Genomic DNA, 25,199 nt, shown 5'->3' with positions numbered 1-25,199 from the left:
AAAAATATAAAATATGAGGAAAAAATGGAAAAAAAACACACTTTTTCTAACTTTGACCCCCAAAATCTGTTGCACATCTACAACCACCAAAAAACACCCATGCTAAATAGTTTATAAATTTTGTCTTGAGTTTAGAAATAGCCAATGTTTGCATGTTCTTTGCTTTTTTAGCAAGTTATAGGGCAATAAGTACAAGTAGCACTTTGCTTTTTTCAAAAAAATTTTTTCAAAATTATCAATAGTTACATTGGAACACTGATATCTGTCAGGAATCCCTGAATATCCCTTGACATGTATATATACCTTTTTTTAGTAGACAATCCAAAGTATTGATCTAGGCCCATTTTCGTATATTTCATGCCACCATTTCACCACCAAATGCGTTTAAAGAAATAAAATCATTAGCTTTTTCACAAACTTTTTCACAATTTTAGGTTTCTCACTGAAATTATTTGCAAAAAAAGTTAGTGCAATCATGGCACAAGTGATTGTAAATTCTTCTCTAGGATCCCCTTTGTTCAGAAATAGCATATATATATGGCTTTGGCATTGCTTTTTGGTAATTTGAAGGCTGCAAAATTTTGCTGTGCACCACATGTGTATTATGCCCAGCAGTTAAGGGGTTAATTAGGTAGCTTGTAGGGTTAATTTTAGCTTTAGTGTAGAGCCCACCCCCCTGAACCCCTCAAACAGCTCCCTTCAATCCCCCACCCCACAATTGTCACCACAATCTTAAGTACTGGCAGAAAGTCTGCCAGTACAAAATTAAGGTGCTTTTTTTAATATATATTATAAGTGTAGGATTCCCCATTACCCTCCCAACCTCCCTGATCCCCCCAACAGCTCTCTTAGCCTCTACCCTCGACTTAATGGACACTATCTTAGGTACTGGCAGCTGTCTGCTAGTACACAGTTTACTAAAAAATGTGCCTTTTTCCCCTAAAACACCCCATTTTCTGTAGTGTAGCGCCCCCCCCCCAATACACTACCCCCCTCCCTGATTCCTTTACAAATGTTTTATTCACCCTCCCTCTCCCTCCTTATACACTAAATGCGTGCGCGTGCATGCGTGCCTGTGCTCCTGAGCCACGCCTCCCGCGTGATACAGGACACTCAGGAACCGGATCCGGATAATGAAACAGCGATGGGCTGCCCACCCACCTCCCTGCTATGGCTCCCACCCACCAACAATCTGCACCATCGCTGGCCAACGCAGAGAGGGTCACAGGGTGGCTCTCTCTGCATTGGATGCTTAAATTTTTTTATTGCAGGATGCCTCAATATAGAGGCATCACTGCAATAACATGAAAGCAGCTGGAAGCGATCACGATCGCTTCCAGAGCTTGTAAACCCTGAGAACGTACAGGGTGCATCCTTGGTCCTTAAGTGACATTTTTTGTAGGACGTATCCTGTATGTTCTTGCTCCTGAAGGGGTTAAAGAACCCTGTGTATAATTCTGGTGCCACAGGAGAGAGTCCACATGAGTCTTCTTCCAGTGCAAAGCTGTCACAGACCTAGGTAAAATGTGGATTTATCCACCATTCCCCTGGTCTACAGTGTGCTGCTCCTTGTATGCTGCCTCTCTCTCTCTTGACTTAGAGTGGCCACGCTTTAACAGATCATTGGCTTTGTGCTTGCACTGCCTTGGATGGGCTTGTGCACTGGAAATTATTCTTCTGGAACTGAGTTAAGCACAGTAGACGCAGGTGCTGATAGGTAAGTTCAAATGCACCTCATAGCCCACCAGCTATTCATATGAACATGTACACATGGTTCCAAAGCCTGGGGGACATATATTTACACACCACATAACTTTTTTTAAAATTAAATAATCTTTTATTGAGATTTTGAGTATTAACAAAATATAACAGTTGTCCATCAGTGACAATAATAAATTAACATTATATGTGCAATCCAATGGTGTAAAGATATACAATAGGAAGTTGTTACCAACCATCTAATAGATACAAGTGAAGAAATGTGTACCAATATGAGCTGTGAGAATACGTCAGGAACCTCATTGTGGTAAAAGTTTTGGTAGGTACATTATTGAACTGTAAGGAAACTGAGGTAATTCTTGGAGCTTTACCCTAAGTTTCACTGACAAAGTAGTAATTACAAACATTTTTTAAAAATGTTTTTTAAGTACACAACTGGAAAATAAGTAACAAACTAGAGTACCTTACATCTGTGATGCCAATGAGCAAATTGTAATTAAATTTCATTTTAATTTGTATAAACGTACCTCCCATACTGTATTGGGCTGCTCTTGGACCCTTATGAAGACATATAACATAGGGGAGGGACTATACTGATATATACAGACTCCCTTGGATCTCTGATTAAATAAGGAACAAAGGGACATAGAAAATAAACACAAAGACTAATAAAGGGGCACTAATATTTCTTAGTGTCACTAGGAAGATTATTAGAGCAAACATTTGCTGTAGCAAGGAAAAAAGAAAAATACAAAGTTTTAGCCCTTAGGGCTCTGATAGGATTTGCACAATATAGCATAGGAATGCTAGTAAATAGATATGTGCGATTTGGTTCGGTTCGATTTGGAAATTCGGCAAATTCGGCGATTCGGATCGAACCGAATTTCCGAATAAAAATTCTGCCGAATTTTCCAAATCAAACCGAATTAGTTTGAATCGATTCGTAAATTCGGGATGGCCATTGGATCACACTAGTATTGTACAGTATGTTAGGTTAACACCTAATATACAGTATAATACTAGTCTAGTCCCACCTAACACTTACCGAAATGCCGAATTTCCGAACCGAATCAAACCGAATCCAGCCGAATTTCTTCGAATCCGAATGAATCCGAAACGAATCCGAAACAAATCGATTCAGAATTTTCCGAATTCGAATTGATCCGAAGGGACCTTTGAAAAATTCTGAATCGATCCGAACCGAACCGAATTTTTTCGCCATGCACATGTCTACTAGTAAATGCATTAACAAGCTATAGTAAAGTAATAGAACTCAGTAACTCGAATGCATATGCTCAAATTAATAAGATGGATCAAGAAACTTAGCTTTCTTATGGTTATACCTTATTTTTGCTGAGTAACCGGCCACTCTTGGGTCTTTGTATATAGGTTAGTATAATGTTTGGGGCCACTTTAGAAATCTAATATAGCATTGCTTGAGATTAGTAATAGTATACTATGGAGTAAGCAACTAGTGGAGTGTTCTAAGGGTAACCCTTCTAATATAATATTATAAAAGTTTGAACAGCTGATTGACATGTAGCTATGTGGCAGTTAGAGCTGATAAGACATGTAGCATAAGGGGATGGATAATATAGTCAAATAGGTACAGTTGTGCATTATACACCATCGCTTAGGAGAGAAGTATAGTAGGCCATGGGAGGCTAATATAGTTAACAATAATACTGATTAGTGGAGTCCAGTATCTAATGGTTTCTCATATGAAGCTAGGGCTTACTATTAACAGTCAAATGGTAACCCCAAGCTAGCTTAGGCTAATAAAACTAAAGTGAAAACACATGAAACAGAAATCCTAACACTGACAAAAGACTATTGAGTGTATAACCTTCATGATGATCCATTTGGATCAAGCTAGACTTAGGGAGGAGGTAGGGTAAGTTATCTAATTCTCTGATTGCATGAACAAGTTTGAGGGGAAAACATTCTCTTAAACTGGCAATCAACCTTTTCCCCTTCTAGTAGGGTTGTCATCTCTCTGCAACGGAGCATTATAAACTTTGGGTTGGTTGCATGTTGGCGGGGGGAAAGTCTCTTCATGGAAGCAGTAGTTAGGTAGCAGGGGGCTGTTATGAGTATGTCCCGGTCCCTGCCGGATGGATAAAGTCAAATAGGTACAGTTGTGCATTATACACCATCGCTTAGGGGAGAAGTATAGTAGGCCATGGGAGGCTAATATAGTTAACAATAATACTGATTAGTGGAGTACAGTATCTGATGGTTTCTCATATGAAGCTAGGGTTTACTATTAAAAGTGAAAGGGTAACCCCAAGCTAGCTTAGTCTAATAAAACTAAAGTGAAAACACATGAAACCGAAATCCTAACACTGACAAAAGACTATTGAGTGTATAACCTTCATGATGATCCATTTGGATCAAGCCAGACTTAGGGAGGAGGTAGGGTAAGTTATCTAATTCTCTGATTGCATGAACAAGTTTGAGGGCAAAACATTCTCTTAAACTGACAATCAACCTTTTTCCCCTTCTAATGGGGTTGTCACATTTGAACTTCTTGTGCAGGATCCATGGCTAATTCTAGTGAGGGTTATACAGAGTTGCAGTACTGGAGAAATTTAGAGTCTGGGATATCCTTCAAAATATATAACTTCACTTAATTGAAGGAAAGAGTCTCTGTACTAATAGTAATATGAGAGGAGCTCAGAAAACCAATAAACAAAAGCTATCAGTCCAGACTTAAATTTGTAACAGTTTATCAGATATAGAGATCATAAGGCAGGTTGAAACCATAGGCGGGGGACAAAGAATATGGTGCACATACAAATGCAACAGGTCAACACATTACCAACATTGGCATTCAACTTACTGCTGACTCAAAATATCCCTCAGCGCGCCTCTGGATCAACCTCTCACCTAGCTACTTAACGGGCCGATTCCTTTCCATGCGTCTGTAGTGGGCGTGTGTTCCGTCGGCCAATCCGCTCCAACCTCCTCCGGTATTGCGGTAAGGCAACATTGGCCGTTAGGACCGACTATCAGTGACACAAATAGCCCCCGTGTGTATCAACAGAATCCCTCGAGGAAAATCCCTCATCACAAAAGCATGGTGTTAAACATCCTGGGTTAAATCCAGCTCCGAAAAAGGGTTGCTGGGCTCAAGACTCTCAAACAGGGCAAGGATGGATGAAGGCTCTATGCTGTTCAAAGAACAATGAAAAACAGGAGAGCAGAGCAACATCCAAGTATAAATAAAATGTAACATTTTTTCAGTTGTGAAAACAGTATTAAAGGTCCATAAATCCACAGTTTGTAAAAACAATAGGTCAGTACAAAAGGCAAACAGACCACAAACTTCCTCGCTATTTTGGGAGGTTTTAAGACTGCCAGGGGAAGCCGAAAGATGCTCTAGTAGTGCCTTTGTCTTTCAATCTCATTTATCTTTTTCCTCCATTTGTGTTGCTATCCAGGGCTATAGCAAAAATCAAACAGAAACAAATGTTAGCAATTCTGATTGCTCCGTCATGGCCTTGCAGGATTGGTATGCACTTAAGAGAAAAGGTGTTGATAGACTGCGCTGGAAAAAGAGGGTATGGCTAGTGAGTTAGGATAGGACTTCCTCTAAAGGTCCCAAAGGAAGAGTTTAGTGTACAAAGAGATAACACACCAGCGCCAAAGAATGGCTATAATACCCTAAAGAACACAGAGTCAATGTAGAGATGAATAAAGGTATAAATTTATTACTAAACTTTAAACATAACAATACTGAATAATAAATAAATAAAATAGTCTCAAATATTTTTTTTAAAAAACAATAATACATTTTTCTCACTGTGTGTGACGAATAAATGAATGTATAAGTTGGCCAAAGATGATAGAACAGGTCCGGGGTCAGATTTAAAACAATCAAAAACTTTATTGTAACGATTTAAAATCCAAACATGGGGACAGAACACAGAAAGTCCAAAACACCTAGAACTGTGGCTTACGCGTTTCGGCCGTAGCCTTACTCATAGCCAATATCACATTGCTAATCAATTCAGTTTAAAAAAGGCCCCCCTGGGCTGTGATTGGTTCAAAAACAATAGGCGTGTTTGAACTTTGATTAGTTTCCTGTGAAACTTAACAAGTGTCAACTACAAGTCAAACCAGCATAATAAAGCAATGATTATAAGGCATTTCACAGACAAATATATATAAAAGAATAGAACTGCAAACACTGTATATCGGCTTTCTCTAATGTAAAACCTAACCTTTAGAGTTATCCTAATGTATCATATTGCAGTGTTTATAAATTGAAACTGACCTGTTACTAATAAAAGTTATACCAGTCTCAAATATGTAATACTCTATGTATATATAAATGACTATCCTAAAGCTGTAAGTGAAAAAATGTCAATAAGTGTACAGCAAACCCAATCTATAAATCTATGGATTAAATGTTGTTAGGTGTATCAAAATACATATGTCAATGAGTATAACTTAATGCCTAAGGATGGAACAAATAAATAAATCAGAATGAAATTTTAATTTAATTTTAATATACTCCTTTGAATCCAAAAGAGCTAAGGGATATCTGTCTGAATTATTCCCAATAATTAATTAGATCATATTGGGAATTTAAGCCTTTGGGGTATCTGGTTTCCAGCTGGAAAATCCAGAACATTTCTCGTTTTTCTAACAGTTTTTCTTTGTCACCCCCCCTCTGGGGGGTAATCACTTGTTCAATGGCCTTCCATCTTAGTGAAGCAATACTATTGCGATGTTTTGTGACAAAGTGCTGCACAATTGGAGTGGTTGCTTTACCCACTTTGATGGTACTAAAATGTTCCCGCATACGGGATCTTACGTCTCTAGTCGTAAGTCCTATATATTGGACCTGACATTGTGTACACTCCAACATATAAATGACATTGCTAGATGAACAGTTAAGACATCTTTCAATGTCATATGTTTTGCCTGTGACTGTAGAGGAAAAGGTAGTTGTTATATCCATATAATCACATGGTTTACACCTGGTGTGTCCACATCTAAACATGCCCCTATGTTGTAGCCATGAACTAGTTGGTTGTTTAGTAGGTTTTAGTTTGGAAGGGGAAAGTATGTTGCCAAGTGTACAGGCCCTTCTGTATGAGCATCTCAGACCATTATCAACAGTGTCAATTAATTTGTCATCCGCCCTTAACATGCCATAATGTTTCCGAACTATACCACAAATTTGTTGGTATTGAGCACTAAATGTGGTAACAAATGTGACTCCCTTATGTTCGGATGAGGCGATATCACCACTTTTAGGGGTGAGCAAAGATCTTCTATCTATGTGTTTAACCTCATTTATAGCCTTGGTTATGTCTGAATTTTTGTAGCCCCTCTCTTTGAGGCGACTCACTAGATCTTCCGACTGTTTTTCATATGTTTGTGGATCAGAACAGTTTCGTTTAAGTCTAATCAGCTGTCCCTTTGCTATCGCATAAGGGACATGCTTAGGATGGCAGCTCCGGCCATGTAACAAAGTATTGCCCGAGATCGGTTTCCTGTAACTACTAGTTACAATCCTGCCATCAGACATGCCCCTCATCGTGATATCAAGGAAGTTTATTTCATAGGGTTCTATCTCAAAAGTGAACCCAAGATTGAGGTCATTATCATTGATCCAAGTCATAAACTCAGTGATGCTGCACCTGTCCCCCTTCCAAATAAATAGAAGGTCATCAATGAAACGCTTATAAAAAGCAATTTCATTGATGTATGGGTTGATTTGTGTATAGACGTGGGACAGCTCCCACCAACCTAAGTATAGGTTGGCGTATGAAGGTGCAAATTTGGCACCCATAGCTGTCCCACATCTCTGCAAGAAAAACTCACCCTCAAATTCGAAATAATTGTGGGTCAACAAAAATAGAGTGACCCTCAATATAAAATCCTGATATGGTATGGAAAAATTGGTTTGTTCTGCCAAAAAATATCTCAAAGCTTGTATCCCCTTATCATGTGGGATCATGGAATATAACGATGTTACATCCACTGTGACCCACATGCTGTCAGTACTCCATTTCTCAGACTCAAGTAATTGTAACACATGTGTGGTGTCTTTCAAATGACTGGGTAACTGGGTCACCAATGGCTGTAATATCGCATCCAACCATTGGGATACATTTTCCGTGTATGACCCAATCCCGCTGACAATGGGTCTACCTTTCACACCCTCCAAAGATTTATGAACCTTCGGAAGGTGATGAAAGATAGGAGTGACAGGGTGGTCGACCAAAAGATAGTCATAGGTGTTTCTATCTAGGAAGCCACTCTCCAGGCCATCATCCAAAAGATCTTTGAGTTCCTTTTGGAAAAACCATATGGGGTTGTGGTCAAGTTTTATATAACTCTCTGTGTCTAACAGTTGCCTGTTGGCTTCCAGTATATAATCAGACCTATTCATGACAACCACAGAGCCACCTTTGTCAGCTCCTTTCACCACCAACGCTTTGTTGTTCTGAATAGATTTTAGGGCTGTTTTCTCCTGTTCAGTCAAATTGTTAGTAGTACATATATGCGTATTTTTCAAGCTAACAAGATCCTGCTCTACCCTTTTATAAAAGGTTTCTAAGACATTGCCACGTGAATGAATTGGATAAAATTTAGACTTGTTTCTAAATCTGACTTGTTTATCCACTATTTGACTGGGGGACAGAGAGCCCTCATTCAAAAGACTATTGAGATTGATAACATCACATTGTTCTGAGAAAGATAGGGGCTGACTCTGATCATCCACTCTCCCATCTAATGATGGAGTAGAATTATCAGAGTCCTGGAAGTGCTTGCGCAGAGTTAAATTCCTTATTAGTTTATTGAGATCTAAGATGGTATTAAAAAGGTTGAAGTCATTAGTTGGTGCAAAACCTAAACCGTGGCTCAAGACTTTAATTTGTATAGGGGTTAATGCAACATCTGATAGATTAATAACTTGAAAATTTAACGTCTCCGTTGGGATCTGTTTGCTCTCTGAGGGTACCTGGGTTCTGAGGTACCTGTTGCCCCTCTTCCCCTCCCTAGGACTTGTGGAGGGATTGAAAAAACCTGTTCAATAGCTCTGGAATCCTGTACTGTCCTATTGTCTGAACTCATGGAGCCCATACCCATATGTGTATTAACAATAGGTGGAGGAATATGGTAGTTTTGATATGACTGTCCACTGTGATAAGTGTTTGATGCTGTATTTTGTTGTATGTAATCATATTGTGATGGTCCTGGCTGTTGAAAAGATGTAGTACCTGAGGGCATTGTCATGTGTGCACGATCATCATAAGGTCTAAGTCTAGTTTGATTGTCATTAGGTATGTCATTGATACTTCTGTATGAAGATACTTGCGTATTATTTGGTTGTTTCAGAATACCTTGGGGAACTATAGGAGCAGTGTGTTGAGCAGTGTCTCTATTGTATGTCTGAGAGTCATCGCCTCCTGAATCTCCCTCACTATCACTGAATGTAACCTGTCTACTATTTCTCCAGCGTCTATTGCGTCTATTGCGACTGCTACTCCTCTGTCTGTTCTGTTGTTTTCTGGCAATAAATCTCTGCTGTTTATTCCAAATATAAACAGTGTTAGCTTGATAATCACTATTATCCCTGATGAATTTGGAATGTTTATGTTCCATTATCTGCTGTTTCGTGTCTGCTACAACCTTTGAAAGCTGTTCATCAAATCCCTTAAACTGACTATCCTGACTTCTTTTGTTTAGCTCATTTTGTATCTCTGCAATATCTGTTCTAAGCATTTTGAGCAAATGAATCTTATACCCAATCAATAACATCATCAGTTTCAGGGAACAGTCAGTTAAAGTCTGATTCCAATCATCAATGAAAGATTTATCATTAGTCTCAAAGGATGGGAACTTTTGTATTCTCATGCCTCTGGGTACCATCTGTTGAGAATAATATCTTTCTAAAGTCCAGATATCCCATTGTAGTTTATGTTCTTTGATTAAATTTGTTTCCATATCCATAAACAAAGTATTTAATGTCATGATAGTCCTGTCTGTAGAAAAAACCTTATCAATGTCTTGCTGGAGACAATCCCTCTCAGTCACTGGAATGAGGGAATAGTAGATTTGATTCTGTTCCTCCATGTTAAATAAGGAGCACAAGTATGAAAAAACTTGTAATGTATGACACAGGTGCTGTCCACCAAGACACAGCCGATTTGTGCCTAATATATATCCAAGAAAAAAAAATAAATAAAAAAAAAAATGTATTGGATGTATAAGTTGGCCAACCTTAAAATCAATAATAAAATATATATTTGCTTGTGAGAGAGTAGTAAATAAACTATCTAAGTATCTAATTTAAAACAGATACAGCCCTAGATAGAGACACACAGCGCTAAATAGTAGCAGCACATTGCAAAAGGACAGTTTTAGTTAAAACTGAAATTGATATAAAGACAAAAAACAATATAAAATGCAATATCAAAATATAGCAGCAAATTGGAGAGTATAAGAACAGTGCACAAGACACTGGAGGTGTAATCCACTGATATTCGTGGTTTTACACAGTCTTTAAGATGTATAAGAGGCCTCTTAGAATATAGAATAAGAGTTCCTGTAGCAGATTGTATCAATATATGACAAGCGGTTAAATAGTACTAAAACTTCATGTTTTAGCCGTATGCAGCTGAGAGGTACCTTTATGAATGATCCAGTATTGTCCCTTCTATGCAAGAAACACTGTGATGCTTCTAGTAGAAGCTAGGCATAGGGATCCTTAAAGGGACAGTACACTGTAAAATTGTTTTTCCATAAATGTATTTTAAATGACTTGTTATACCAACTGCAGAGTATAAAATATTTGAGAAATTGCATTTTCGGGTTTATTTGTGTATCTGAAGTAGCTGGTTTTGTGCTTTGAAACCACAGCCTATTACAATGGGTTGAGCTTCAGGTAATATCAGATCTCATTATGTTATCACTTTTATGTACACTGACTTGCTTCCTTATCTTATATTTGTCTGGGACACCAAAGCTCAATACATAGAGAGAACAATGGAAAATTATAATTTTATTACTTAACTATCATGCCCCCCACTGAGGGTGTAATCTATTCTGCTGGCTGTGTTTACTTAGGCTATTCAATAGCGTATACACCAGTATCAAAACTTTCAGTATAGGTTGGGAAACCACAAGCTAAATCAGCTATTTCAAATGCTGAAATATGAGTAAAGGAGCTACTTGCAACCAATTTAATACACTCTAGCAGGTAAAAAGGATCATTGGGAATAATTTAAAGGGGAGAAAGTTTTTGGGTGAACTGTCCCTTTAAGTTCCAAAAATAGCCGATCGTGAAGCCGGTTCAGCGTTCTCCCGCTGTGCACCTTCAGAGTGCACGCCTTCTCCAGAAGGGTCTCTGATTGGCCCTCAAGTCTTTGGTGGGAGTGGCCGCTTGCGATGTGGGTACCGGCTCTACGGCTTCAGTTGAAAATCTCTCCTAAGGCGTTCTTAACGTCCTCTATGGTCTCCTTGGGTGATATAAATGTAGCAGCAACGCGTTTCAACTGAGAGTACTCAGTCTTTGTCAAGCTGCTTGTCAAATGTCTCTATGGGGTTTAAATAGCCCCTTGCAATTAGCCAATTTGTGTAACAAAATTGTTCAATAGAAATATTCATTTAAAGTTTGCAACTTAGTGTAGATTCTTAATCGAAAAAGCCTACGGTTTTATGCAGAAATAATAAACATAGTGACCTGCTTAAAAAAAAATATTTAGAGGACAACATCTTAACTAAGGATCAAAAGGTCAATTTAGATATATGAAAGAATAAACAATATATTCCTGGAATATGTAGCTATCGCTATTAAGAATAAAATAGTGATAGAAAATATAGAACAAATTAGAGCAGTAAGCGTATCGAAAAAAACCCTATTCTAAAGATATATATGTACGGAACTATTATATGTTTATAAAGGCAACATAAATAGATATACTATATTTAAATATTCGAGATCCTATGATATGGGTTGGGAATGTAAACTGAGGTATGTTTAATTAGTTAATTAAACATGTATAGCATTCAAGAGTTTAAAAAACAATTGAGGTTAAAATCTAAATTTAACCCCTCAGGTTTAAGTGTACGGAGTTCGAATATCCATTTTGCCTCATTTTGCAATAATAAGTGAGATAGGTTCCCTCCTCTTTTCTTTTCATTTATTTTGACTATTGCTGTGAAATTAAAAATATTTAAATTATTATTACAGCATGTCCTAAAATGTTTGGCCACCGGAAGATCTTTATTTCTGTCTTTTTCTGAGTTTTCAATAGAATTTATATGCTCCCTAATTCTTTCTCTTATTGTTCTCTCCGTTTCACCTACATACTGTATTCCGCATTTTTTACAAGTTATAAGATAGATGGCATTAATATCAATACATCTTATTGTTTCTTTTATTGTGTTTTTTTTATTTGTATTTGTGGAAATGAAACTTTTTGTTTTATTCGCATACTTACATGCCTTACATGTTAGGCAAGGGTTAAAGCCTTGTAATTTTTCTCCAAATAGGTCTCTGGTGGTTTTGCAAGGATTTAGTTTATAGATAGGGGCTAGTTTACTTTTTAAGTTTTTGGTTTTTTTGTATACAAATTTGGGATTGAGTGGAAGCTTGGTCCCTAATTTATGCCTATCTTCACTAAACTCAGTGATAAAAGGTAGAAAAATGTCAGCATTTGTAGAGATGTCAGATGTGGTTTCTTTTGTTTTGTATTGTAGAATATCTTGTCTTTCTATTTCTTTTATCTTAATTCTTTCTGTTTCTACTTTGTCTTCCGGATATCCTCTTTCGATAAATTTATTCTTTAATGTTAGGGACTGTCTCTCAAAATCACTCTCTTCTTTACAATTTCTTTTTAATCTCAAGAACTGTCCTTTTGGAATGTTGTTTTTCCATTTGGCTAAGTGACAGCTCGTTTCATGGATGAAATTATTAGCATCCACTTCCTTAAAATAGGTTTTAGTTGTCACAGCATTGTCTTTTATGCTAATTTCCAGATCTAGATAGTGGATATTATCTTTACTGATATCAGCTGTAAATTTTAGATTTAAGTTGTTATCGTTCATACTATTTAAGCACTCCAGTAGCAGATCATTACTTCCCTTCCAGATAATAAATAAATCATCAATATATCTTTTGTATACAATTATATTATTTTTATAGGGGCTATGGTTGAAGAATGTCCTTTCCCAATTTCCCATGAACAGATTTGCGTAGCTAGGGGCAAACTTGGTGCCCATAGCTGTGCCGCAAATCTGCTCATAGAAGGTATTTTCATACAAAAAGAAATTGTGTGTAAGAATAAATTTGATACTTTCAAGAAGGAACTCTCTTTGTTCTTTTTTGAAGAGCGGGTCATTTTTTAGAAAAAAATCAATTGCTTTGATGCCATATTCATGTTTTATGGATGTATATAATGCTTGTACATCACAAATGACTAAAATATATTCAGTGGACCATAGAAATTTTTCCAAAAGTAATAGTAGGCTAGTGGAATCTTTAAGATATGATTCCAAAGTTACAACATATTTCTGTAAAAATTTATCAATATAGGCCGATAGGTTCGCAGTGAGAGAGTTTATACCTGCAATAATCGGTCTACCTGGTGGTTTGGTAACCGATTTATGGATTTTTGGTAGAGCATACATAGCTGGTATTATAGGGTGTTTAGGAAGTAGAAAGTCAAATTCTTTATCGTTTAGTATACCTATATCATGTGCTTTTTCCAGATGATGTTTGAGAAATAATTTATAAATACCAGTGGGGTTGACTTTTAATTTTTTGTAGGTGTTAGTATCTCCAATTAATTCTTCTACCATTTTATTATATGTATCTTTATCCAAAATGACAATCCCCCCACCCTTGTCCGCTGGCTTTATAGTAATCTCTTTGTTGTCTTCAAATTCTTTGATCAGTGTTTTTTGTTTCAGTGTTATATTATGTTTTAATTTCTTAGGCCTAGATTTGGAGTTCGGCGGTAAAAGGGCTGTTAACGCTCCGCAGGCTTTTTTCTGGCCGCACCATAAAATTAACTCTGGTATCGAGAGTTCAAACAAATGCTGCGTTAGGCTCCAAAAAAGGAGCGTAGAGCATTTTTACCGCAAATGCAACTCTCGATACCAGAGTTGCTTACGGACGCGGCCGGCCTCAAAAACGTGCTCGTGCACGATTCCCCCATAGGAAACAATGGGGCTGTTTGAGCTGAAAAAAAACCTAACACCTGCAAAAAAGCAGCGTTCAGCTCCTAACGCAGCCCCATTGTTTCCTATGGGGAAACACTTCCTACGTCTGCACCTAACACTCTAACATGTACCCCAAGTCTAAACACCCCTAACCTTACACTTATTAACCTCTAATCTGCCGCCCCCGCTATCGCTGACCCCTGCATATTTTTTTTAACCCCTAATCTGCCGCTCCGTAAACCGCCGCCACCTACGTTATCCCTATGTACCCCTAATCTGCTACCCCTAACACCGCCGACCCCTATATTATATTTATTAACCCCTAACCTGCCCCCCACAACGTCGCCGACACCTGCCTACACTTATTAACCCCTAATCTGCCGAGCGGACCTGAGCGCTACTATAATAAAGTTATTAACCCCTAATCCGCCTCACTAACCCTATCATAAATAGTATTAACCCCTAATCTGCCCTCCCTAACATCGCCGACACCTAACTTCAATTATTAACCCCTAATCTTCCGATCGGAGCTCACCGCTATTCTAATAAATGGATTAACCCCTAAAGCTAAGTCTAACCCTAACACTAACACCCCCCTAAGTTAAATATAATATTTATCTAACGAAATAAATTAACTCTTATTAAATAACTTATTTCTATTTAAAGCTAAATACTTACCTGTAAAATAAACCCTAATATAGCTACAATATAAATTATAATTATATTATAGCTATTTTAGGATTAATATTTATTTTACAGGCAACTTTGTAATTATTTTAACCAGGTACAATAGCTATTAAATAGTTAAGAACTATTTAATAGTTACCTAGTTAAAATAATAACAAATTTACCTGTAAAATAAATCCTAACCTAAGTTATAATTAAACCTAACACTACCCTATCAATAAAATAATTAAATAAGCTACCTACAATTACCTACAATTAACCTAACACTACATTATCAATAAATTAATTAAACACAATTCCTACAAATAAATACAATTAAATAAACTAGCTAAAGTACAAAAAATAAAAAAGAACTAAGTTACAGAAAATAAAAAAATATTTACAAACATAAGAAAAATATTACAATTTTAAACTAATTACACCTACTCTAAGCCCCCTAATAAAATAACAAAGCCCCCCAAAATAAAAAATTCCCTACCCTATTCTAAATTAAAAAAGTTACAAGCTCTTTTACCTTACCAGCCCTGAACAGGGCCCTTTGCGGGGCATGCCCCAAGAAGTTCAGCTCTTTTGCCTGTAAAAAAAAACATACAATACCCCCCCCCCCAACATTACAACCCACCACCCACATACCCCTAATCTAACCCAAACCCCCCTTAAATAAACCTAACACTAAGCCCCTGAAGATCTTCCTACCTTGTCTTCACCATCCAGGTATCACCGATCCGTCCTGGCTCCAACATCTTCATCCAACCCAAGCGGGGGTTGGCGATCCATAATCCGGTCCAGAAGAGGCTCCAAAGTCTTCCTCCTATCCGGCAAGAAGAGGACATCCGGACCGGCAAACATCTTCTCCAAGCGGCATCTTCGATCTTCTTCCATCCGGAGCGAAGCGGCAGGATCCTGAAGACATCCAGAGCGGAACATCCATCCGGACCGACGACTGAACGACGAATGACTGTTCCTTTAAGGGACGTCATCCAAGATGGCGTCCCTCGAATTCCGATTGGCTGATCAGCCAATCAGAATCAAGTTCAATCCAATCAGCCAATCAGATTGAGCTCGCATTCTATTGGCTGTTCCGATCAGCCAATAGAATGCGAGCTCAATCTGATTGGCTGATTGGATCGGCCAATCGGATTGAACTAGATTCTGATTGGCTGATTCCATCAGCCAATCAGAAAATTCCTACCTTAATTCCGATTGGCTGATAGAATCCTATCAGCCAATCGGAATTCGAGGGACGCCATCTTGGATGACGTCCCTTAAAGGAACAGTCATTCGTCGTTCAGTCGTCGGTCCGGATGGATGTTCCGCGCTGGATGTCTTCAGGATCCTGCCGCTTCGCTCCGGATGGAAGAAGATCGAAGATGCCGCTTGGAGAAGATGTTTGCCGGTCCGGATGTCCTCTTCTTGCCGGATAGGAGGAAGACTTTGGAGCCTCTTCTGGACCGGATTATGGATCGCCAACCCCCGCTTGGGTTGGATGAAGATGTTGGAGCCAGGACGGATCGGTGAACCTGGATGGTGAAGACAAGGTAGGAAGATCTTCAGGGGCTTAGTGTTAGGTTTCTTTAAGGGGGTTTGGGTTAGATTAGGGGTATGTGGGTGGTGGGTTGTAATGTTGGGGGGGGGGGGTATTGTATGTTTTTTTTTACAGGCAAAAGAGCTGAAATTCTTGGGGCATGCCCCGCAAAGGGCCCTGTTCAGGGCTGGTAAGGTAAAAGAGCTTGTAACTTTTTTAATTTAGAATAGGGTAGGGAATTTTTTATTTTGGGGGGCTTTGTTATTTTATTAGGGGGCTTAGAGTAGGTGTAATTAGTTTAAAATTGTTGTAATATTTTTCTTATGTTTGTAAATATTTTTTTATTTTCTGTAACTTAGTTCTTTTTTATTTTTTGTACTTTAGCTAGTTTATTTAATTGTATTTATTTATAGGAATTGTGTTTAATTAATTTATTGATAGTGTAGTGTTAGGTTAATTGTAGGTAATTGTAGGTAGTTTATTTAATTATTTTATTGATAGGGTAGTGTTAGGTTTAATTATATCTTAGGTTAGGATTTATTTTACAGGTAAATTTGTTATTATTTTAACTAGGTAACTATTAAATAGTTCTTAACTATTTAATAGCTATTGTACCTGGTTAAAATAATTACAAAGTTGCCTGTAAAATAAATATTAATCCTAAAATAGCTATAATATAATTATAATTTATATTGTAGCTATATTAGGATTTATTTTACAGGTAAGTATTTAGCTTTAAATAGGAATAATTTATTTAATAAGAGTTAATTTATTTTGTTAGATTTAAATTATATTTAACTTAGGGGGGTGTTAGTGTTAGGGTTAGACTTAGCTTTAGGGGTTAATACATTTATTAGAATAGCGGTGAGCTCCGGTCGGCAGATTAGGGGTTAATAATTGAAGTTAGGTGTCTGCGATGTTAGGGAGGGCAGATTAGGGGTTAATACTATTTATGATAGGGTTAGTGAGGTGGATTAGGGGTTAATACATTTATTATAGTAGCGCTCAGGTCCGCTCGGCAGATTAGGGGTTAATAAGTGTAGGCAGGTGTCGGCGACGTTGAGGGGGGCAGATTAGGGGTTAATAAATATAATATAGGGGTCGGCGATGTTAGGGGCAGCAGATTAGGGGTACATAGGGATAACGTAGGTGGCGGCGATTTGCGGTCGGAAGATTAGGGGTTAATTATTTTAAGTAGCTGGCGGCGACGTTGTGGGGGGCAAGTTAGGGGTTAATAAATGTAATACAGGGGTCGGCGGGGTTAGGGGCAGCAGATTAGGGGTACATAAATATAACGTAGGTGGCGGTCGGCAGATTAGGGGTTAAAAATTTTAATTGAGTGGCGGCGGTGTGGGGGGACCTCGGTTTAGGGGTACATAGGTAGTTTATGGGTGTTAGTGTACTTTAGGGTACAGTAGTTAAGAGCTTTATGAACCGGCGTTAGCCAGAAAGCTCTTAACTCCTGCTATTTTCAGGCGGCTGGAATCTTGTCGTTAGAGCTCTAACGCTCACTTCGGAAACGACTCTAAATACCGGCGTTAGAAAGATCCCATTGAAAAGATAGGCTACGCAAATGGCGTAGGGGGATCTGCGGTATGGAAAAGTCGCGGCTGAAAAGTGAGCGTTAGACCCTTTAATCACTGACTCCAAATACCAGCGGGCGGCCAAAACCAGCGGTAGGAGCCTCTAACGCTGGTTTTGACGGCTACCGCCGAACTCCAAATCTAGGCCTTAGTTTGATTAATGTTTCTAATATCTTCTAGTACCATTTTTTCAAAGGTTTTGATATATATACCTTTGTCTTGTTTGGGATAGACGTTTGATTTGTTTTTCAAATCTGAATGAATGTATTCATTAATTTTGGAAGTGCTAGGTTCATTGGTTATCGAGGCTAGATTAAGATTTCTTTCATGTGGCGTTTTTAGAAAATATTTTTTCAGGGTCAGATTTCTTATGAACTTATTAGCATCTATGAAAGAGTTGAATTTATTTAACTTTCTCGTGGGAGCAAAAGATAGACCTTTATTAAGTATTTCAATGTGTTCTTTATCTAGCTCAATTTTACTAAGATTGAAGATGCCATTAGGTTTTATCTCATTCTCTTTATTTTTTGTATGTGTTTGTGTGTACCTTCTGTTTTTTCTCTGTAGGCCTCTCCCTCGTTTGCCTCTTCTTCTGAGTGATTTCTTTTTCTTCGATTGTTTTGGTGATAGCCCACCCCTAAAAAATGAGGTTCATCGCATTTGGCCGGTTTTTCTACATTGGATAATGGAGTTTCATTGTCTACAAGGTTTTCTAGAGGTCTAAAACTATTATATGTGGGTGTTCTCCAATCATCTCTCCTACCTCTCTCTGCTCTCCACTGGTTTGTTCTATGATTATAATGTGTGTCATTATGATATGTATAGTTTTCATAGTGTTGGTCATTGGACTGCTCATAGTGTTCAGACCTTCTTCTGTAATCGTTAGTTTTGTTTCTATTAAAATTAACTGTCTGCCATTCTGGTCTCAGAACTGGTCTATGTTCTCTATTTCTACTGTAAACATCTGGAGTATTTGTGTGCTGATAGTATCTGTTCTCAGAATCATAAGCATCTTGTTTATTATAATTTTGATTTTGTAGGGTTCGAACATTATTATTCCCCTTTGTGTCTTTATGATGTTGGGTTTTGGGATTCTCTATATATCTTGGTTTATAATAGTGATTATCAACTGCCCCTTCCTTCCCTATATTAATAGTATGACTATTAGTCTCTGATTTATTATAATTATTTACTCGTCTCCATTTATGACTGATATAAGACTCACTCGTAGGATTTTTTTCATGACTTTCGTAATCTTCTCTATCTCTCTCAAATTTATTTAATTTAATTTTTATTAGTTCATCCTTAGTATCTTTCATTAATTTTTTCAGGGATTCTTCCCTTCTTTTGTATTCCTCTAAATCTTTATAGTTTTCTAGTTTTGCTTCCAGCTCATTTATTTCATTGCCAATTTTAATAAGGAGTTCTTCCCTGTATTCTTTAATCGAATTCATTAATTTAGCAGAAGCTTCTTCTAAAATCTCATTCCACTTTTTCTTTATATCTTCTGAGTCAATTTTAAAAGCGCATTCCTTTTTGATGCGTAGTCCTCGGGGTACTCTTTTGGCTCTTAAATATTCATTTAAGAATATACACTCAGTTTTATGTCTAATTTCTAAAATAAGTTTTCTTTCTAATTTATCCATGTATTCCTGTATCATTTGTTTATCATTAGTATTTACTGTTATTATATTTTTAGATACATTGTATTTTTAGATACTTGTTTACCTTTTTCAAAAATATTATGGATATTATCATAGATAGAGGATCTTAATTTGAATACATCTGTTCTATTCAATTTTTTATTAACTTTGCATGTATGTTCATCTATTGCATTAATAATAGCTTCTATATTGCTATTAGTATTAGGGCTTTCCATTCCTGCAGCAAGACTATACAAAGAGGAAAGGTAGTGTAATTAAGAGAAAAGGTGGTGATAGACTGCGCTGGAAAAAGAGGGTATGGCTAGTGAGTTAGGATAGGACTTCCTCTAAAGGTCCCAAAGGAAGAGTTTAGTGTACAAAGAGATAACACACCAGCGCCAAAGAATGGCTATAATACCCTAAAGAACACAGAGTCAATGTAGAGATGAATAAAGGTATACATTTATTACTAAACTTTAAACATAACAATACTGAATAATAAATAAATAAAATAGTCTCAAATATTTTTTTAAAAAACAATAATACATTTTTCTCACTGTGTGTGACGAATAAATGAATGTATAGGTTGGCCAACCTTAAAATCAATAATAAAATATATATTTGCTTGTGAGAGAGTAGTAAATAAACTATCTAAGCATCTAATTTAAAACAGATACAGCCCTAGATAGAGACACACAGTGCTAAATAGTAGCAGCACATTGCAAAAGGACAGTTTTAGTTAAAACTGAAATTGATATAAAGACAAAAAACAATATAAAATGCAATATCAAAATATAGCAGCAAATTGGAGAGTATAAGAACAGTGCACAAGACACTGGAGGTGTAATCCACTGATATTCGTGGTTTTACACAGTCTTTAAGATGTATAAGAGGCCTCTTAGAATATAGAATAAGAGTTCCTGTAGCAGATTGTATCAATATATGACAAGCGGTTAAATAGTACTAAAACTTCTTGTTTTAGCCGTATGCAGCTGAGAGGTACCTTTATGAATGATCCAGTATTGTCCCTTCTATGCAAGAAACACTGTGATGCTTCTAGTAGAAGCTAGGCATAGGGATCCTTAAGTTCCGAAAATAGCTGATCGTGAAGCCGGTTCAGCGTTCTCCCGCTGTGCACCTTCAGAGTGCGCGCCTTCTCCAGAAGGGTCTCTGATTGGCCCTCAAGTCTTTGGTGGGAGTGGCCGCTTGCGATGTGGGTACCGGCTCTACGGCTTCAGTTGAAAATCTCTCCTAAGGCGTTCTTAACGTCCTCTATGGTCTCCTTGGGTGATAGAAATGTAGCAGCAACGCGTTTCAACTGAGAGTACTCAGTCTTTGTCAAGCTGCTTGTCAAATGTCTCTATGGGGTTTAAATAGCCCCTTGCAATTAGCTAATTTGTGTAAAAAAATTGATCAATAAAAATATTCATTTAAAGTTTGCAACTTAGTGTAGATTCTTAATCGAAAAAGCCTACGGTTTTATGCAGAAATAATAAACATAGTGACCTGCTTAAAAAAAAAATATTTAGAGGACAACATCTTAACTAAGGATCAAAAGGTCAATTTAGATATATGAAAGAATAAACAATATATTCCTGGAATATGTAGCTATCGCTATTAAGAATAAAATAGTGATAGAAAATATAAAACAAATTAGAGCAGTGAGCGTATCGAAAAAAACCCTATTCAAAAGATATATATGTACGGAACTATTATATGTTTATAAAGGCAACATAAATAGATATACTATATTTAAATATTCGAGATCCTATGATATGGGTTGGGAATGTAAACTGAGGTATGTTTAATTAGTTAATTAAACACGTATAGCACTCAAGAGTTTAAAAAACAATTGAGATTAAAATCTAAATTTAACCCCTCAGGTTTAAGTGTACGGAGTTCGAATATCCATTTTGCCTCATTTTGCAATAATAAGTGAGATAGGTTCCCTCCTCTTTTCTTTTCATTTATTTTGACTATTGCTGTGAAATTAAAAAAATTTAAATTATTATTACAGCATGTCCTAAAATGTTTGGCCACCGGAATATCTTTATTTCTGTCTTTTTCGGAGTTTTCAATAGAATTTATATGCTCCCTAATTCTTTCTCTTATTGTTCTCTCCGTTTCACCTACATACTGTATTCCGCATTTTTTACAAGTTATAAGATAGATGGCATTAATATCAATACATCTTATTGTTTCTTTTATTGTGTATTTTTTATTTGTATTTGTGGAAATGAAACTTTTTGTTTTATTCGCATACTTACATGCCTTACATGTTAGGCAAGGATAAAAGCCTTGTAATTTTTCTCCAAATAGGTCTCTGGTGGTTTTGCAAGGATTTAGTTTATAGGTAGGGGCTAGTTTACTTTTTAAGTTTTTGTTTTTTTTGTATACAAATTTGGGATTGAGTGGAAGCTTGGTCCCTAAGTGAGGGTCAGACTTCAGAATTTTCCAATGAGCTCTAAATATTTTTTCTAATTTATGCCTATCTTCACTAAACTCAGTGATAAAAGGTAGAAAAATGTCAGCATTTGTAGAGATGTCAGATGTGGTTTCTTTTGTTTTGTATTGTAGAATATCTTGTCTTTCTATTTCTTTTATCTTAATTCTTTCTGTTTCTACTTTGTCTTCCGGATATCCTCTTTTGATAAATTTATTCTTTAATGTTAGGGACTGTCTCTCAAAATCACTCTCTTCTTTACAGTTTCTTTTTAATCTCAAGAACTGTCCTTTTGGAATGTTGTTTTTCCATTTGGGTAAGTGACAGCTCGTTTCATGGATGAAATTATTAGCATCCACTTCCTTAAAATAGGTTTTAGTTGTCACAGCATTGTCTTTTATGCTAATTTCCAGATCTAGATAGTGGATATTATCTTTACTGATATCAGCTGTAAATTTTAGATTTAAGTTGTTATCGTTCATACTATTTAAGCACTCCAGTAGCAGATCATTACTTCCCTTCCAGATAATAAATAAATCATCAATATATCTTTTGTATACAATTATATTATTTTTATAGGGGCTATGGTTGAAGAATGTCATTTCCCAATTTCCCATGAACAGATTTGCGTAGCTAGGGGCAAACTTGGTGCCCATAGCTGTGCCGCAAATCTGCTCATAGAAGGTATTTTCATACAAAAAGAAATTGTGTGTAAGAATAAATTTGATACTTTCAAGAAGGAACTCTCTTTGTTCTTTTTTGAAGAGCGGGTCATTTTTTAGAAAAAAATCAATTGCTTTGATGCCATCTTCATGTTTTATGGATGTATATAATGCTTGTACATCACAAGTGACTAAAATATATTCAGTGGACCATAGAAAATTTTCCAAAAGTAATAGTAGGCTAGTGGAATCTTTAAGAGATGATTCCAAAGTTACAACATATTTCTGTAAACATTTATCAATATAGGCCGACAGGTTCGCAGTGGGAGAGTTTATACCTGTAATAATCGGTCTACCTGGTGGTTTGGTAACCGATTTATGGATTTTTGGTAGAGCATACATAGCTGGTATTATAGGGTGTTTAGGAAGTAGAAAGTCAAATTCTTTATCGTTTAGTATACCTATATCATGTTCTTTTTCCAGATGATGTTTGAAAAATAATTTATAAATACCAGTGGGGTTAACTTTTAATTTTTTGTAGGTGTTAGTATCTCCAATTAATTCTTCTACCATTTTATTATATGTATCTTTATCCAAAATGACAATCCCCCCACCCTTGTCCGCTGGCTTTATAGTAATCTCTTTGTTGTCTTCTAATTCTTTGATCAGTGTTTTTTGTTTCAGTGTTATATTATGTTTTAATTTCTTAGTTTGATTAATGTTTCTAATATCTTCTAGTACCATTTTTTCAAAGGTTTCGATATATATACCTTTGTCTTGTTTGGGATAGAAGTTTGATTTGTTTTTCAAAAACAAAAAAGAAAAAGAAAAAGAAAAAACAGAAGGTACACACAAACACATACAAAAAATAAAGAGAATGAGATAAAACCTAATGGCATCTTCAATCTTAGTAAAATTGAGCTAGATAAAGAACACATTGAAATACTTAATAAAGGTCTATCTTTTGCTCCCACGAGAAAGTTAAATAAATTCAACTCTTTCATAGATGCTAATAAGTTCATAAGAAATCTGACCCTGAAAAAATATTTTCTAAAAACGCCACATGAAAGAAATCTTAATCTAGCCTCGATAACCAATGAACCTAGCACTTCCAAAACTAATGAATACATTCATTCAGATTTGAAAAACAAATCAAACTTCTATCCCAAACAAGACAAAGGTATATATATCGAAACCTTTGAAAAAATGGTACTAGAAGATATTAGAAACATTAATCAAACTAAGAAATTAAAACATAATATAACACTGAAACAAAAAACACTGATCAAAGAATTAGAAGACAACAAAGAGATTACTATAAAGCCAGCGGACAAGGGTGGGGGGATTGTCATTTTGGATAAAGATACATATAATAAAATGGTAGAAGAATTAATTGGAGATACTAACACCTACAAAAAATTAAAAGTCAACCCCACTGGTATTTATAAATTATTTCTCAAACATCGTCTGGAAAAAGCACATGATATAGGTATACTAAACGATAAAGAATTTGACTTTCTACTTCCTAAACACCCTATAATACCAGCTATGTATGCTCTACCAAAAATCCATAAATCGGTTACCAAACCACCAGGTAGACCGATTATTGCAGGTATAAACTCTCTCACTGCGAACCTGTCGGCCTATATTGATAAATTTTGACAGAAATATGTTGTAACTTTGGAATCATATCTTAAAGATTCCACTAGCCTACTATTACTTTTGGAAAATTTTCTATGGTCCACTGAATATATTTTAGTCACTTGTGATGTACAAGCATTATATACATCCATAAAACATGAAGATGGCATCAAAGCAATTGATTTTTTTCTAAAAAATGACCCGCTCTTCAAAAAAGAACAAAGAGAGTTCCTTCTTGAAAGTATCAAATTTATTCTTACACACAATTCCTTTTTGTATGAAAATACCTTCTATGAGCAGATTTGCGGCACAGCTATGGGCACCAAGTTTGCCCCTAGCTACGCAAATTTGTTCATGGGAAATTGGGAAATGACATTCTTCAACCATAGCCCCTATAAAAATAATATAATTGTATACAAAAGATATATTGATGATTTATTTATTATCTGGAAGGGAAGTAATGATCTGCTACTGGAGTGCTTAAATAGTATGAACGATAACAACTTAAATCTAAAATTTACAGCTGATATCAGTAAAGATAGTATCCACTATCTAGATCTGGAAATTAGCATAAAAGACAATGATGTGACAACTAAAACCTATTTTAAGGAAGTGGATGCTAATAATTTCATCCATGAAACGAGCTGTCACTTAGCCAAATGGAAAAACAACATTCCAAAAGGACAGTTCTTGAGATTAAAAAGAAATTGTAAAGAAGAGAGTGATTTTGAGAGACAGTCCCTAACATTAAAGAATAAATTTATCGAAAGAGGATATCCGGAAGACAAAGTAGAAACAGAAAGAATTAAGATAAAAGAAATAGAAAGACAAGATATTCTACAATACAAAACAAAAGAAACTACATCTGACATCTCTACAAATGCTGAAATTTTTCTACCTTTTATCACTGAGTTTAGTGAAGATAGGCATAAATTAGAAAAAATATTTAGAGCTCATTGGAAAATTCTGAAGTCTGACCCTCACTTAGGGACCAAGCTTCCACTCAATCCCAAATTTGTATACAAAAAAACCAAAAACTTAAAAAGTAAACTAGCCCCTACCTATAAACTAAATCCTTGCAAAACCACCAGAGACCTATTTGGAGAA

General features: G+C 36.3%; 1 protein-coding gene across 1 annotated transcript in view; it reads left to right on the top strand.

Moving 5' to 3' along the window:
- Window positions 1-25,199, top strand: part of KIAA0319 (KIAA0319 ortholog) — a 364,526-nt gene that overhangs the window by 206,586 nt on the left and 132,741 nt on the right. The gene's annotated exons all lie outside the window — the stretch shown is intronic.

Source organism: Bombina bombina, chromosome 5, assembly GCF_027579735.1.
Source record: "Bombina bombina isolate aBomBom1 chromosome 5, aBomBom1.pri, whole genome shotgun sequence".
Taxonomy (NCBI): Eukaryota; Metazoa; Chordata; class Amphibia; order Anura; family Bombinatoridae; genus Bombina; species Bombina bombina.
Note: the sequence above shows the minus strand (reverse complement) of the source record. Positions and strands in the feature narration are given on the sequence as shown.